The sequence below is a fragment of the Pseudophryne corroboree genome, chromosome 8, assembly GCF_028390025.1.
Source record: "Pseudophryne corroboree isolate aPseCor3 chromosome 8, aPseCor3.hap2, whole genome shotgun sequence".
Lineage (NCBI taxonomy): Eukaryota > Metazoa > Chordata > Amphibia > Anura > Myobatrachidae > Pseudophryne > Pseudophryne corroboree.
The window spans coordinates 384128122-384145049 of record NC_086451.1 but is presented as its reverse complement, the minus strand read 5'-3'; the positions used below and the strand labels follow the sequence as shown (position 1 = coordinate 384145049).

General features: G+C 48.0%; 1 protein-coding gene across 1 annotated transcript in view; it reads right to left on the bottom strand.

The window, feature by feature from the left end:
• Window positions 1-12280, bottom strand: part of LOC134949195 (cdc42 effector protein 2-like) — a 49941-nt gene extending 37661 nt beyond the window's left edge. Inside the window, exon 1 of the mRNA XM_063937645.1 lies at window positions 12147-12280. The gene's annotated coding sequence lies outside the window, so the exon portion shown is untranslated. The remainder of the gene's footprint in view (window positions 1-12146) is intronic.
• Between the last annotated feature and the right edge of the window lie 4648 nt (window positions 12281-16928).

The following is a 16928-nucleotide window of genomic DNA, read 5'->3' as shown; positions in this document are numbered from 1 at the left end:
GTGTTTAAGCACACACCTCTCTGGCGGGAATTTGCACACTGGAGGCCACTAAATGGCGCCCGACAACACAATTCAAGTGTCGTTCAGGGCGCGCACAGCGGTCGACGCTGACATTACTTTATGTTTTTCCGTCATTTTGTCAGGCCAGTCAAATATAGGAGATATTTGTGGGCTATCTCCTGAAAACACTCTGGAAAATGAAAGTAAAGTAACCTCATTAGCGATCGATAATCTCTTACACATTGCAGAGGTGCGCTCCTATCTGAATCGCTGTCCCTGCGGATGTTTTCTAATACATAGAGGTGATCTTCAAGCTCTTATTGTCATGATGAAAAATTATAATTATCGGGTCTAAAACGTGATCGTCAATAAGTAAATTATATGGAATAAAATCAGTCTGGGGTCTGCTGGCTGTGGGCTGCAGTGATTGAGGTGAAACTGTTAAAATAATAGAAATATTCTCAGATCTTGGAAAGAGTGGGTGGTTAGCCTGCACCATGCCCTAGTGAAGTAGGCAGGATGGATATAATTACACCGGGAATAGCGGTTCTGTATGTAGGGGGCGAGCCAATATAATTCTATGCTATGAGAACTGTGTCATTTTAGCCCCCCCCCCCCCCCAAGACCTGCTGTTTGTGACATTATGATGCAATGAGGGTGGGGGGGGGGGCTGATGATATGAAGAGCCCAGCCCCGTCCTCCAGAGTGATCACCTACATCTCCTTCCCAGGCTTTTCCCAAAGAGGAGAAAAAATTGTTGGTTAGTATACTGTAGATGTAGTACAATTTTCACAATATATAGTAGTGAGCGGCAAGCAACCTATCCATACGTTATGGGAAAAGGCTCATCACAGACACTGAGAATATCTAAATCTAGTCTCTATGCCTAGCACAGACACACTGAGAAGTATCTACAGCATATGGAACAAGAGGTGTAGTAATTTGCAGTTTTTAAATATACAGAACAAAATTGATTACTAAGAGGGGGAGAGGGGGGATTCAGTTGTTTTTGGGCACCCACAGCTCCCATCAAAAGTGCTAGTCAGTTGTTTGTGCCAGTGGGCGTGAGTTCTGCGGATGCCACTTATTTCTGCATGTACCCTCCTGAGGTGGTGAGTATAAATCCAAGTCAGGCTTTTGGGTGCCCCATCTACTGTTTCGGCAGTGTCCAATATTTTGAACAGGTTTAGCCAGTTTGTACGTCAAAGCTCGGTTTATTTGGGAACTCATGCCCATCTGCAGAACAACTGAATATCACCCGTCGGGCGCCCTTTACTTACACGTGCCCAAAAACAATTGAATTCCACCCTAAAATTTAAATGCAGCATTCAGAACAAGGGAAGTAGTACTGTGCAATTGTCCATACAGTACAGCATGGAGAATTACCTCAAGCACACAGAAGAATAAAAGAATCTCCTATATATTTGCCCTGTGACTGTGCCTGGCCCTCTAACGCTGGGTGGAGTCACAGTGGTGGGCAGAGTTAGCAGCTCCTGCCCTGTCCCAGCACAGCACTAGCAGGACGGAGCTGCAGACACATAATCCGCCCACCAGCCAGAAACCACCAGGGCATGGACACCCCACACTGCCAGGTAACCATAGACCTCTCCCGTGCCACCTACACCCCAAACCCCCCTGCAGCAGCTCCCACATGCAGCCACTGACAGCCCAGACACCCCCGACCCCGACGCCTGCATAACTCACCACCACACACTGCCCAGCCTAACCCACCGCACCGAACCCACCCGCCGCAGCACCTCCCACAGCCAGCCGCGCCACGGACACGGTGGCCGGGCCCCGCCGCCCGCACCACGGCCGACCAGACAGCCGCAGCCCGCACCACCCCTCCCGCCCTCCACACACCCCCAACGCTAGCTCCCGCACTGCAGCCGCGCCTGGGACCCACTGTCCCGCCAGACGCCGTCCGCACAACGGACGAAGAGATTGCAGTTACGGCGCAGCATCACCCGCGCCTGTAACTGCTGCCACCGCCGCCATACACATCTGGAGGGACGGGTGGCGCAGGAGAAGGCTTCATAGCCCCCCCTGCGCCGGTACAGACACCCGCTGCCTCCTCCGCACACCGAACACAACGCTGCCTCCCACCATCCCCAGAGACCCGGACTGTACACCACAGGGCCTGGCCTGCCGGCTCCACAGGCCAGAGATGGGGGACAGCGCGCCTGCTAATGTGGCCGCTACACCAACTTCACAGGTGAGAGTGCACAGGCAGCTCCGCCTCTCTGCGTCCCCTCCCTGCCGCCCCCCACGTCTCTGCATCCCCTCCCTGCGTCTCTGCATCCCCTCCCTGCCGCCCCGCGTCTCTGCGTCCCCTCCCTGCCGCCCCGCTTCTCTGCGTTCCCTCCCTGTCGCCCCGCGTCTCTGCGTTCCCTTCCTGCCGCCCCGTGTCTCTGCGTCCCCTCCCTGCCGCCCCGCATCTCTGCTTCCCCTCCCTGTTGCCCCGCGTCTCTGCATCCCCTCCCTGCCGCCCCGCGTCTCTGCGTTCCCTCCCTGCCGCCCGCATCTCTGCATCCCCTCCCTGCCGCCCCGCGTCTCTGCGTTCCCTCCCTGCCGCCCGCGTCTCTGCGTTCCCTCCCTGCCGCCCCGCGTCTCTGCGTCCCTTCTGTGCCGCCCCACATCCCCTCCCTGCCGGCCCGCGTCTCTGCGTCCCCTCCCTGCCACCCCGCGTCTCTGCGTCCCCTCCCTGCCGCCCGCGTCCTCTCCCTGCCGCCCGCGTCTCTGCGTCCCCTCCCTGCCGCCCGCGTCTCTGCATCCCCTCCCTGCCGCCCCACATCTCTCTATCCCCTCCCTGCCGCCCTGCGTCTCTGCGTCCCCTCCCTGCCACCCGCGTCTCTGCGTCCTCTCCCTGCCGCCCGCGTCTCTGCGTCCACTCCCTGCCACCCGCGTCTCTGCGTCCCCTCCCTGCCGCCCCACGTCTCTCTATCCCCTCCCTGCCGCCCGCGTCTCTGCGTCCCCTCCCTGGTACCCCGCGTCTCTGCGTCCCCTCCCTGCCGCCCGCGTCTCTGCCTCCCCCCCCTGCCGCCCCGCGTCTCTGCCTCCCCTCCCTGCCGCCCGCGTCTCTGCGTCCCCTCCCTGCCGCCCGCTTCTCTGCGTCCCCTCCCTGCCGCCCGCGTCTCTGCGTCCCCTCCCTGCCGCCCGCGTCTCTGGGTCCCCTCCCTGCCGCCCGCATCTCTGCATCCCCTCCCTGACGCCCGCGTCACTGCGTCCCCTCCCTGCTGCCCCGCGTCTGCGTCCCCTCCCTGCGTCTCTGCGTCCCCTCCCTGCCGCCCCGTCTCTCTGCGTCCCCTCCCTGCCGCCCCGCCTCTCTGCGTCCCTTCCCTGCCGCCCCGCGTATCTGCCTCCCCTCCCTGCCTCTCTGCGTCCCCTCCCTGCCGCCTCTCTGCATCCCCTCCCTGCCGCCCCACATATCTGCGTCCCCTACCTGGTACCCTGCGTCTCCTCCCTCCCCGCGTCCCTGCGTCCCCTCCCTGCCGCCCGTGTCTCTGCGTCTCCTCCCTGCCACCCCGCGTATCTGCCTCCCCTCCCCTCCCTGCCGCCCGCCTCTCTGCGTCCCCTCCCTGCCGCCCTGCCTCTCTGTGTCCCCGCCCTGCGTCTCTGTGTACCCTCCCTGCGTCTCTGTGGCCCCGCCCCGCATATCTGTGTCCCCTCCCCGTCTGTCTCCTCCCCGCCGCCCCAGCGTCTTTGTGTCCCCTCCCTGACGCCCCGCATCTCTGCAGGGGTTAAAGGGGCGCAGCCCCTTACGACGGTGTGAAGAGCGCCCGTAGGGCGCGATGAAGCACCTAGTATTATATATATGGGCAGTACAGATGGTGTAATGGTTAGCATTACTGCCTCACAGCACTGAGGTCATGGGTTTGATTCCTACCATGGCCCTAACTGTGCGGAGTTTGTATATTCTCCCCGTACTTGCGTGGGTTTCCTCCGGGTACTCCGGTTTCCTCCCACAATCCAAAAATATACTGGTAGGTTAATTGGCTCCCAACAAAAATTAACCCTAGCATGAATGTGTCTGTGTGTACATGTGATAGGGAATATAGAGTGTAAGCTCCACTGGGGCAGGGACTGATGTGAATGGCCAAATATTCTCTGTACAGCGCTGCGGAATATGTGTGCGCTATATTAATAACTGGTAATAAATAAATAATAATAAATATATTACTGTACTGCTCCTAATTTCAAGATGACCTAAAACAAATTCACTCTTAAATTCCAATCTCTAGGCCAAAAGCCCCAATCCTTCTCCCTAGGGAGCTCTGCAGAAATGTTTTGTAGGGCGAGGCTGTGGTTGCAATGTAGGTATGTACACACAAGCACATAGCCGGACCCCGCAATTGCTATTATATATAACAATGCTGAACTCCATCAGAGGAATTCTGCGGCTTTGCTGATCTGCCGCTTGCCACTTCTGAATGTAAAGGGGCGGGCATCATCAGGACAGCTGTTCCCTGGGCACTGATCACTGGGGGTTTATGAGGAGAGTGTACTTTCTCAATTGAGTGATCTCTTAAAGACTTTCATCCCTCAAGAGGTTTGCCTTTAAGTGGACTTAAACTGAAGATCTAACAGTTCATCTATTTACAGAAGAGTTTATAGCTTTTGTATGAATCCTACTCTATTTACTCTGCAAATTGTTCTTCAGTTTGACAAGTTATTAAAATTTCTCAACCAATTCAACATTACGTATAAAGGCATGAACTGTGTTTTTAAATAAAGTCACTGTTATTGAATATTTGCGACTTAATCCCTATTTTCAGGGGTTAACCCCTGGTTGCCTACCTTGGTGCACCCTCCTCCTGGAGGAGGTAGCGTGTCAGGCTAATGGGGGCGTGGGAGGCGGTGAGGAGGCCTGTCTGGGGGTGTGGCCGGCATGGGAGGTGGGCAATCTTGGGGCGTGGCATCATGATCGCGTCATTGTGGCTCAAATAACCGCTATACAGTGCCAAGGAAACAGGCACTGTACAGCGGGACGGAGCTATGATGACTTAATTCAGCGCGAATTGCGTCATCGTATCCCCCTCGGACTGCCGACTTGTTCTCTGCTGTGGGGAGCCGAGGGGGGCTGACAGGTAAAGTGGGAGATTTGCCCATCTTTCGAGGGCCACACGATTTTTGGGAGCCAGCTGGCCATTCCAGGAGGGTAGGCAAGTATGGGTTTTCCGCAAACTTTAAGTATCCCCTGAATGTATCACAGAGGGACCGCAGCAGGTATCGGAGATCCCTCCATTCCCGCCGGCAGCCGCATCCCCCATAGATTTCTATGGAGGATGCAATGCTGTCAGATTTACCAATTTTCGTATCACTGCTGTAGTTATGGAGGGTTCACCCCGACACCCTCCACTGGAAATGGACGCTTGGCATCTGCAGCCAGCGGCACTCGCATGCGCAGAAACTTAGGCATCCCTTACAGCACATCGCAGGTACAGGCTCCGCTGGATAATACATTAACTCAAAGTAATCGCATATTGCAATTTGATCCTGGCCAATAAAATCGCGCCCAGTTCACATTGAATATGCGATTAATGATAAATGGGCCCCTAAGTGAGTATAGAGCGGAGAGCATCAGGGAGCAGTGGTATCAGAAGAATAATGGGGTACATAGCATTACAGAGCCGTATACTGGGCCTAATTCAGACCTGATCGTAGCAGCAAATTTGTTAGCAGATGGGCAAAACCATGTGTACTGCAGGGGGGGCAGATATAACGTGCAGAGAGAGTTAGATCTGGGTGAGTTAGTTTGTTTCTGTGCAGGGTAAATACTGGCTGCTTAATTTTCACACTGCAATTTAGATTTCAGTTTGAACACACCCCACCCAAATCTAACTCTCTCTGCACATGTTAGATCTGCCCCCCCCCCCCCCAGCCATGCCCTGCAGTGCACATGGGCCCTCATTCCGAGTTGTTCGCTCGCTAGCCGTTTTTCGCAGCAGTGCACACGCTAAGCCGCCGCCCTCTGGGAGTGAATCTTAGCTTAGCAGAATTGCGAACGAAGTATTCGCAATATTGCGAAAAGATTTTTCTTTGCAGTTTCTGAGTAGCTCGAGACTTACTCTTCCAGTGCGATCAGTTCAGTGCTTGTCGTTCCTGGTTTGACGTCACAAACACTCCCAGCGTTCGCCCAGACACTCCCCCGTTTCTCCAGCCACTCCCGCGTTTTTCCCAGAAACGGCAGCGTTTTTTTCACACACTCCCATAAAACGGCCAGTTTCCGCCCAGAAACACCCACTTCCTGTCAATCACACTACGATCAGCAGAACGAAGAAAAAACCTCGTAATGCCGTGAGTAAAATACCAAACTCCTTAGCAAATTTACTTGGCGCATCCACAGTGCGAACATTGCGCATGCGCAGTTAGCGGAAAATCGCACCGATGCAAAGGAAAATAACGAGCGAACAACTCGGAATGAGGGCCATGGTTTTGCCCATCTGCTAACAAAGTTGCAGCTGCGATCAGGTCTGAATTAGGCCAGAATCTTCACCGGGATCTCTCGCAACTTATGTCACATAAGTTGCGAGAGATCCTGGTGAAGATTCTGGCTCTTATACATTCTCTCTATGACCCTTTTCAGAGACAGACGCAAACAATCGCAACATGTGTTTGAAAAGAAACTTGCATTTTTACAGCCTACCCACTTGCATGTACATGGGTCAGATTTGCCAGGAATACCCTATAGTGTACAATGCATACACATTACATTATAGCATAGCTGGAATATCATAGAAGTGGTTTGGTGCAATATCAAAGCAGACGCAATACTATCTTTACAGCTGCTGTTTTGGTCGCAGTTTACATCAACATAGCCACAGCACTCCATTACTATACTCCGGCCATGTCTACAAACTCTACATGTCCCCTTGCCATACCCACATGTCTACTCCAACTACTTAGTCGTACAGAGTTGCAAATTCCAACTGTGGAAACAGATGTGCAATGTGAAGACGTGTATGTTCTCAAAAAATATATAAAGCCGAAACAAGAAGCAACTGTTACATCCAACCCCGTATAAGGCCCCATATGCTTATGGCCACCTCGGATTATTATTATTTTCTGGCTCGTAAAAAAGTTGAGTCTCCCATATTCAAAATTTTGTAATGCGGAATATTCTGATATATGGAATTTTTTGAGCAAGACTGAGTTTGTGACACCTTTGCTTTCTGATGGTTCGCTGTACAAAGACTTTGTCACATGTACAAAATTAAAACAATATTTTACACAATCAGCTTCATGCTATATGTATAAGGGGATCCAGTTAGGATCCCAACAGGCTAAATACCGACGCTGGAATCCTGACACTGATCAGAATGCCGGCGTCGGCAGGGGCGTTTTAAGAGAGGAGGAACCCCGTGTTCAGTCCCCTCCGTTCGGGCCCCCTCCTCTCTGCCCGGAGCACTGTAGAGTCTGAGCACTAGGAGGCATGGATCTCCAGGAAAATGGCGCGGCGGCTATTTTCCCTGAGATTTCTCTACAGTGCATGCGCAGAACTCTGTGAAAATGGCCGCTGAGCCATTTTCACTGTGTTCTAACAGCGCTGCGGATGCCGGCGCTGGACTCTGGAGGGGTGAGTATTTTAAAAATGCGTGCAGTGTGTGCGGTGGGGGCCCCCTCTGGACTCAGGGGCCCGTGTGCACCGCACACACTGCACCCATTATAGAAACGCCAGTGGGCGTCGGGATCCCAAATAGGATCACAATGCTGGCACTGTCATCCAGACAGCCAGGATCCCGATCGAGTCACAGCTGGGCCGCGGGAGAAGCAAGGGTGGGGTGGGGTTAGGTTTAGGCTGACGGGGGAGGGTTAGGCTGCGAGAAGAGGGTTGGGATTAGGCTGGGGGGGCGGTTAGGTATAGGCACCTGGGAGGGGGAGGGGTTAGGTATAGGCACCTGGGAGGGGGAGGGGTTAGGTATAGGCACCTGGGAGGGGGAGGGGTTAGGCTAGGCACTACCGGGGAGTGTTAGGGTCATGTTTAAGCTGCAGTAAGGGATGGTTAGGGGGTAAGGGGGTGAGGGGCAGCATGCTTCCTGACCCCTGTCAAGATTCTAAACTGTGGGATACCGCTGTGGGTATTCTGACTGCCAGCATCCCGCCTGTCAGCATTTCAGCCTCACTCCATGTATAGATGTATATCACATGGTCACTAGATCGACATGGAAAGAGGTTGACATGCGTTTTTCACTTTTTCCCCATTTTTTTTACTTTTTCATACTTTACGATCCACGTGGACTATGATTGAGAATAGTAACCTTGCCCAAAGCATGGCGAGCAAAGCGAGTGCACCGTGCGAGCGGACACGGTGCACTAATTAGGGTTCCCCGTCACTTTACAATGAAAACGACACAAAAAAAACCTTAAAAAACTAATGACGACCTTTTTCCATGTCGATCATGTTCATGTCGACCTAATGTCCGCGTCGACATATTTCAGGTATCAACCTAGTCACTGTCGACCAATGGTGGTCGACCTCATGACTGTCGACCTAATGCATGTCGACCCTATGACCCATACCCTATTCCAAAATGCTTCTGGTCCCAATCATATTGGAAATGTCAGACTCAACCTGTATTTGCCCACCTGCAACTTTTACCAAATGCAGTATCTTATCTTGTGATTTTGTGTACCCTCCTCACCACGTCTGTATGTAACCAGCATTCTTGTTGTGTTTGCATTGCCTTGGATTCCAGCAGTTGTATTCAGGGAACAGCTTTGTTTTGTAACCCAGGACAGCAAAATGAAACAACTCTGTCTGATCATACACAATAATCACATGCCAAGAAAAGCACAAAAGAAAGAGGCAGGCTGAGTAAGGAGGGCATGTTACAGGCAATTACAGCATTCCCAATGTGGAAAAACCTTTAAGGGTCTCCAAGTATTACTAAACTCAGATTCACTGGGATCCATCCAGGTGGTGCAGACACATCTCAGACATGACATCACTAACAGCTCATAGTGAGTGGCTGCCACATCAGTGCAGGTTACAATTGAGTTATGTGAGTCATGTGTGTATAGTGTGTGTATATATATATATATATATATAATCCGCCACTGTATGACAATTACAAGGTTAGACTCCAAAAATACAGCATCAGGATGGCGGCACTCAGGATACTGTATTCCTCCTGATCCAACATTTCGGGACCTAACCCGACATCAGGATCTGAAACACTGGGGAACGAAGAATATATATATATATCTATATATCTATACCAACCAAATACTCTCCTTCTGCGCTGTTCTAAGGCTAATTAGATACAATAAGATACAGTACTCCTTGGGAGGGGCTGCCTATTTCACTAAGTCCCTTGTTAGGAGGGACTGGATACAGAAAATATAAAAAAGAAAGGAAATTGGCGCCCAAAGGTTATTTTAACCTATAAATACAGGGAACCCAATGGGTTTCACAATTAACATTGATTTTAAAACATAAACATGAACTGTTCTTTCATAAAAAATTTATTAAAATGTACAGAAGCAATGAAGCAAGTCCATCATATTACACAGACAAAATGATGTAATTTCTCTTCGAATACTCCATCTTTGAAGTTGATAGAGGAATATCGGCAACTTAGTGCAATATCTTTAATCTTCCTCATATGCTATTCAGAGATAACATCAAATATAACAACCCAACGCGTTTCGTCTAGTAACTAGACTTCATCAGGGGTATGTCTCGTATATTCGATTGATCAGTATTCAGCTATTTCCTATGTTTCTAACTTTCAAAAGGAAGGTGAAAACAGCAAGATCCTGCCAAAAATGGACCTCATGTGTCAAACACAAACGTGAAATACAGATACGGGTAAGCTGTCCTTACGGATTCACACAGGAAAAAACTTTCCAAACAGACAGCCAGTGGTACTCCAGTGTCCTTGCAATGCTTTATATATATATATATATATATATATATACCAGAGAACGCAGCACTCACCATGGTAGGCTCACTCACCTTAATACATCAATACATAAATAAATAAATGATGGAATTTTGGTTCATGGATTTATCAATGCATTTAAGCTTGCAGCCCAACACTACATATACACTGTATATATATGTCTGTGTGTCCTCATACACCTATAATTTTTGCGCAGTGTGGCGCGAGACAGTGTGTAGATCCACCGTTTCACTTTGTTAGCTGAACTTTCATCATTATATATGACCATGATTGTATGGTATGATTTTTGAAAATGAAAACTTAAACATTCACTATTACCTGGTAATTTCAATATTACCTGGTATAACAGTATCAAACTGTATGGCACATAATGTAAGAGATGTAATACTGTATTACTGACAGTAATATACAGTACACCAGCTAGTCGCTGAGTGTATTGCATTATTATAGAATGCACAGTATGATCGCATATTAATGTAAACTACTAATAACAGTTGTTAAACTGAAAGAAACTTTTTCCTCAGAACGTAATGTAACAAAGAAATATACTATAACTTTAAATTGTGGCAGATAAATACCAACAATCCCATCTAGTCTACCTATCTTTCTAATAGGCCCTACACACAGGGCGACATGAGTGAAAGATATGAACGATCTTGTTCATTAATGAACGAGAAACTGTTCATATCTTTCAGTGTGGAGGCCCCAGCGATGAACGATGCGCGGCCCCGTGCTCGTTCATCGCTGGTGCCCCGTCGCTTGTGCATGCAGGCCAATATGGACGATCTTGTCCATATTTGCCTGCACTGCTATGGAGCCGGGTGACGGGGGAGTGAAGAAACTTCACTCCCCCCGTCACTGCCCCCCCCCGCCGCCGGGTCGCCCGTCAGCTGTATCCACCGTCGGGCAGCTCAGCGGAGCATCGCGCAGTTTGTAGGGCCCTTATATATTATTGATTTAGGGAAAGACCAGAGTATAACTAGTCCAATTTGAGTTTCCTATACATACTGTATAAGTTTTGTGATCACATTCTGCTGGGAGTTTATTTCGGGCAGCTACTACTCCTTCAGGATATTTTCTATGTCTACAACTAGCCCACTCCCTCAGCTGAAGAAAGGACTTCTCCTATATGGAGACCATATGTGTAACAGCTTGACAGCTTCCCTAGCCTGGACATAACCGAGATTTCATGTGTCCCAACCCTCACATCAGGACAGTACAAACTATCACAGTTTGCATCAATGAGTCATGTGTATGGCATATTCAAAGAGACTGACAAAGATAAAAGAGCTTGCAATTAATCATACTCCATTTGATTTTCCAGTTATCCTATTACAGTCATTGATACTGTACATTATAGACACTAGTAGAAGGTCAGAAATGGACTAAGAACACAGACTAGCCATATTAATGTAGACACATCATGTGTACATAGCCTTACCAGAAACACTGTAGACTTATAGATCCCTTCACTATCTAGCATTGTAGTAAGTAGATAGATAGATAGATAGATAGATAGATAGATAGATAGATAGACACATTATAACATTTTTGGGAAGCGTAGATGAATGTAGAATGTATCCTTAAAAAGCAAAAGTGTATACCAATATGGCAACTTTTTATCAACCTTGAAAATTTATAAAGATATTTTTTAATTACAATACTTCATCCTTTCTATAAACCTTATAATAATTTAGCATCTTTGAAGATTACTGTGTAATAATAATAATAATAATAATAATAATAATATTATCACCAATCTTTCAAAACCTTGCAATGTTATCATAACCATTTCTGAAGTAATGCACCTACATGTAACCTCTCTCTAGAAACCCGGAGTAACTGATACAGCCCATTTCTATAGAACAATGGTTAACTGGCCATTGTCATAAACGTTCTATAGACTGTAGAAACATGATACCATTATAGACTATAGAATCTTTCTAGAGGACTTGAAGAAATATGTAGTCCTTCCATATTAACACCAGTGTATACTGTGATACTCTTTTGTAGAACCCCTTCTATGTATATGTATATATAATATATGTATATATATATATATATAAAATAAATATATATATACACACACACACACACACACACACACACACACACACACACACACATACTGTATGTAGCGTCTCTAAATAAAGCACAAGGTTGGAGTATTGTGCTACAGGGCTAGCACTGACCCACATTGGGGCAGTGAAAGACAAGTAAAAGGGTCCAAGGTGATATTACCTGTGTGATGTTCCTCAGGCAGACAGACACATCAGGTTACAGTGCATGGACCTGTATAATCCTCTCCTCCTTGGTCAGACACAGAACAGTCTCAGATCTCTGAGTCATTCAGATCTGAGCACAGAGCAAAGGAGGAGCCAGAAGAACACATTCACCTTCCCCTACCCTGACTGTGCAATCCCTACAGACCCTGACGTCTGTCTCTTAGTGTAACCCCTCAATGGCTGGACACACAGTGCCATCAGCAAGAAGGTATAATATCCTGGACATAGATATCCTGACTGGTCATTATTATCAGGACGGGGTCAGACAGCGCTGGGTCTCTGTATCTAATATAGAGAGATCTCCTGACTGGTCATTATTATCAGGCCAGGGTCAGACAGTGCTGGGTCTCTATATCTAATATAAAGAGATCTCCTGACTGGTCATTATTATCAGGACGGGATCAGACAGCCCTGGGTCTCTGTATCTAATATAGAGAGATCTCCTGACTGGTCATTATTATCAGGACGGGATCAGACAGCGCTGGTCTCTGTATCTAATATAGAGATATCTGACTGGTCATTATTATCAGGACTGGATCAGACAGCGCTGGGTCTCTATATCTAATATAAAGAGATCTCCTGACTGGTCATTATTATCAGGACGGGATCAGACAGCCCTGGGTCTCTGTATCTAATATAGAGAGATCTCCTGACTGGTCATTATTATCAGGACGGGATCAGACAGCGCTGGTCTCTGTATCTAATATAGAGAGATCTCCTGACTGGTTATTATTATCAGGACGGGATCATACAGTGCTGGGTCTCTGTATCTAATATAGAGAGATCTCCTGACTGGTCATTATTATCAGGACGGGATCAGACAGCGCTGGTCTCTGTATCTAATATAGAGAGATCTCCTGACTGGTCATTATTATCAGGACGGGATCAGACAGCGCTGGTCTCTGTATCTAATATAGAGAGATCTCCTGACTGGTCATTATTATCAGGACGGGATCATACAGCGCTGGTCTCTGTATCTAATATAGAGAGATCTCCTGACTGGTCATTATTATCAGGACGGGATCAGACAGCGCTGGTCTCTGTATCTAATATAGAGAGATCTCCTGACTGGTCATTATTATCAGGACGGGATCAAACAGCGCTGGTCTCTGTATCTAATATAGAGAGATCTCCTGACTGGTCATTATTATCAGGACGGGATCAGACAGCGCTGGGTCTCTGTATCTAATATAGAGAGATCTCCTGACTGCACATTATTATCAGGACGGGATCAAACAGCGCTGGTCTCTGAATCTAATATAGAGAGATCTCCTGACTGGTCATTATTATCAGGACGGGATCAGACAGCGCTGGTCTCTGTATCTAATATAGAGAGATCTCCTGACTGGTCATTATTATCAGGGCGGGATCAGACAGCACTGGTCTCTGTATCTAATATAGAGAGATCTCCTGACTGGTCATTATTATCAGGACGGGGTCAGACAGCGCTTGGTCTCTGTATCTAATATAGAGAGATCTCCTGACTGGTTATTATTATCAAGACGGGATCAGACAGCGCTGGTCTCTGTATCTAATATAGAGAGATCTCCTGACTGGTCATTATTATCAAGACGGGATCAGACAGCGCTGGTCTCTGTATCTAATATAGAGAGATCTCCTGACTGGTCATTATTATCAGGACTGGGTCAGACAGCGCTGGTCTCTGTATCTAATATAGAGAGATCTCCTGACTGGTCATTATTATCAGGACGGGATCAGACAGCGCTGGTCTCTGTATCTAATATAGAGAGATCTCCTGACTGGTCATTATTATCAGGACGGGATCAGACAGCGCTGGTCTCTGTATCTAATATAGAGAGATCTCCTGACTGGTCATTATTATCAAGACGGGATCATACAGTGCTGGGTCTCTGTATCTAATATAGAGAGATCTCCTGACTGGTCATTATTATCAGAATGGGATCATACAGCGCTGGGTCTCTGTATCTAATATAGAGATATCTCCTGACTGGTCATTATTATCAAGACGGGATCATACAGTGCTGGGTCTCTGTATCTAATATAGAGATATCTCCTGACTGGTCATTATTATCAAGACGGGATCATACAGTGCTGGGTCTCTGTATCTAATATAGAGATATCTCCTGACTGGTCATTATTATCAAGACGGGATCATACAGTGCTGGGTCTCTGTATCTAATATAGAGAGATCTCCTGTCTGGTCGTTATTATCAGGACGGGATCATACAGCGCTGGTCTCTGTATCTAATATGGAGAGATCTCCTGACTGGTCATTATTATCAGGACGGGATCAGACAGCGCTGGGTCTCTATATCTAATATAGAGAGATCTCCTGACTGCACATTATTATCAGGACGGGATCAGACAGCGCTGGTCTCTGTATCTAATATAGAGAGATCTCCTGACTGGTCATTATTATCAGGACGGGATCATACAGCGCTGGGTCTCTATATCTAATATAGAGAGATCTCCTGACTGCACATTATTATCAGGACGGGATCAGACAGCGCTGGTCTCTGTATCTAATATAGAGAGATCTCCTGACTGGTCATTATTATCAGGACTGGATCAGACAGCACTGGTCTCTGTATCTAATATAGAGAGATCTCCTGACTGGTCATTATTATCAGGACGGGGTCAGACAGTGCTGGGTCTCTGTATCTAATATAGAGAGATCTCCTGACTGGTCATTATTATCAGGACTGGATCAGACAGCACTGGTCTCTGTATCTAATATAGAGAGATCTCCTGACTGGTCATTATTATCAGGACGGGGTCAGACAGTGCTGGGTCTCCGTATCTAATATAGAGAGATCTCCTGACTGGTCATTATTATCAGGACAGGGTCAGACAGTGCTGGGTCTCTGTATCTAATATAGAGAGATCTCCTGACTGGTCATTATTATCAGGACTGGATCAGACAGCGCTGGGTCTCCGTATCTAATATAGAGAGATCTCCTGACTGGTCATTATTATCAAGACGGGATCATACAGCGCTGGTCTCTGTATCTAATATAGAGAGATCTCCTGACTGGTCATTATTATCAGGACGGGGTCAGACAGTGCTGGGTCTCTGTATCTAATATAGAGAGATCTCCTGACTGGTCATTATTATCAGGACAGGATCAGACAGTGCTGGGTCTCTGTATCTAATATAGAGAGATCTCCTGACTGGTCATTATTATCAGGACTGGATCAGACAGCACTGGGTCTCTGTATCTAATATAGAGAGATCCCCTGACTGGTCATTATTATCAGGACGGGATCATACAGCGCTGGTCTCTGTATCTAATATAGAGAGATCTACTGACTGGTCATTATTATCAGGACGGGGTCAGACAGCGCTGGGTCTCTGTATCTAATATAGAGAGATCTCCTGACTGGTCATTATTATCAGGACAGGATCAGACAGTGCTGGGTCTCTGTATCTAATATAGAGAGATCTCCTGACTGGTCATTATTATCAGGACTGGATCAGACAGCACTGGGTCTCTGTATCTAATATAGAGAGATCCCCTGACTGGTCATTATTATCAGGACGGGATCATACAGCGCTGGTCTCTGTATCTAATATAGAGAGATCTACTGACTGGTCATTATTATCAGGACGGGGTCAGACAGCGCTGGGTCTCTGTATCTAATATAGAGAGATCTCCTGACTGGTCATTATTATCAGGACGGGGTCAGACAGTGCTGGGTCTCTGTATCTAATATAGAGAGATCTCCTGACTGGTCATTATTATCAGGACAGGATCAGACAGTGCTGGGTCTCTGTATCTAATATAGAGAGATCTCCTGACTGGTCATTATTATCAGGACTGGATCAGACAGCACTGGGTCTCTGTATCTAATATAGAGAGATCCCCTGACTGGTCATTATTATCAGGACGGGATCATACAGCGCTGGTCTCTGTATCTAATATAGAGAGATCTACTGACTGGTCATTATTATCAGGACGGGGTCAGACAGTGCTGGGTCTCTGTATCTAATATAGAGAGATCTCCTGACTGGTCATTATTATCAGGACTGGATCAGACAGCGCTGGGTCTCTGTATCTAATATAGAGAGATCTCCTGACTGGTCATTATTATCAGGACGGGATCAGACAGCGCTGGGTCTCTGTATCTAATATGGAGAGATCTCCTGACTGCTTATTATTATCAGGACGGGATCAGACAGCGCTGGGTCTCTGTATCTAATATAGAGAGATCTCCTGACCAGTCATTATTATCAGGATGGGATCATACAGCGCTGGGTCTCCGTATCTAATATAGAGAGATCTCCTGACTGGTCATTATTATCAGGATGGGATCATACAGCACTGGGTCTCTGTATCTAATATAGAGAGATCTCCTGACTGGTCATTATTATCAGGACTGGATCAGACAGCACTGGGTCTCTGTATCTAATAATGGGCGGGATGTACTAATGTACATCGCCGCCCATCGCCTCCCTGCGCCACGATGCTGATTGCATATGGACTAACATATGCGATCAGCATTGCGGAGGACAGCTCTTCCGATAAGAGCTGTCCTCCGCGATGCGCAGCGGCAGCCTGACTTCCGGGATTCGGCCCCAGAAGTCAGTCTGCGCATGCGCGGGGTGACAGGGGGGGCCGCAGGGCATGCTGGGAGGGATCCGATCGGATCCCTCACACAGCGCCGCGGAGAGAAGCCCATAGGCTTCTATGGACGTACGCCAGCTAAAGCTGGCGTACCCCGCTGCGGCGCTGTCCTGCCGGCCGGGGGTTAGTAC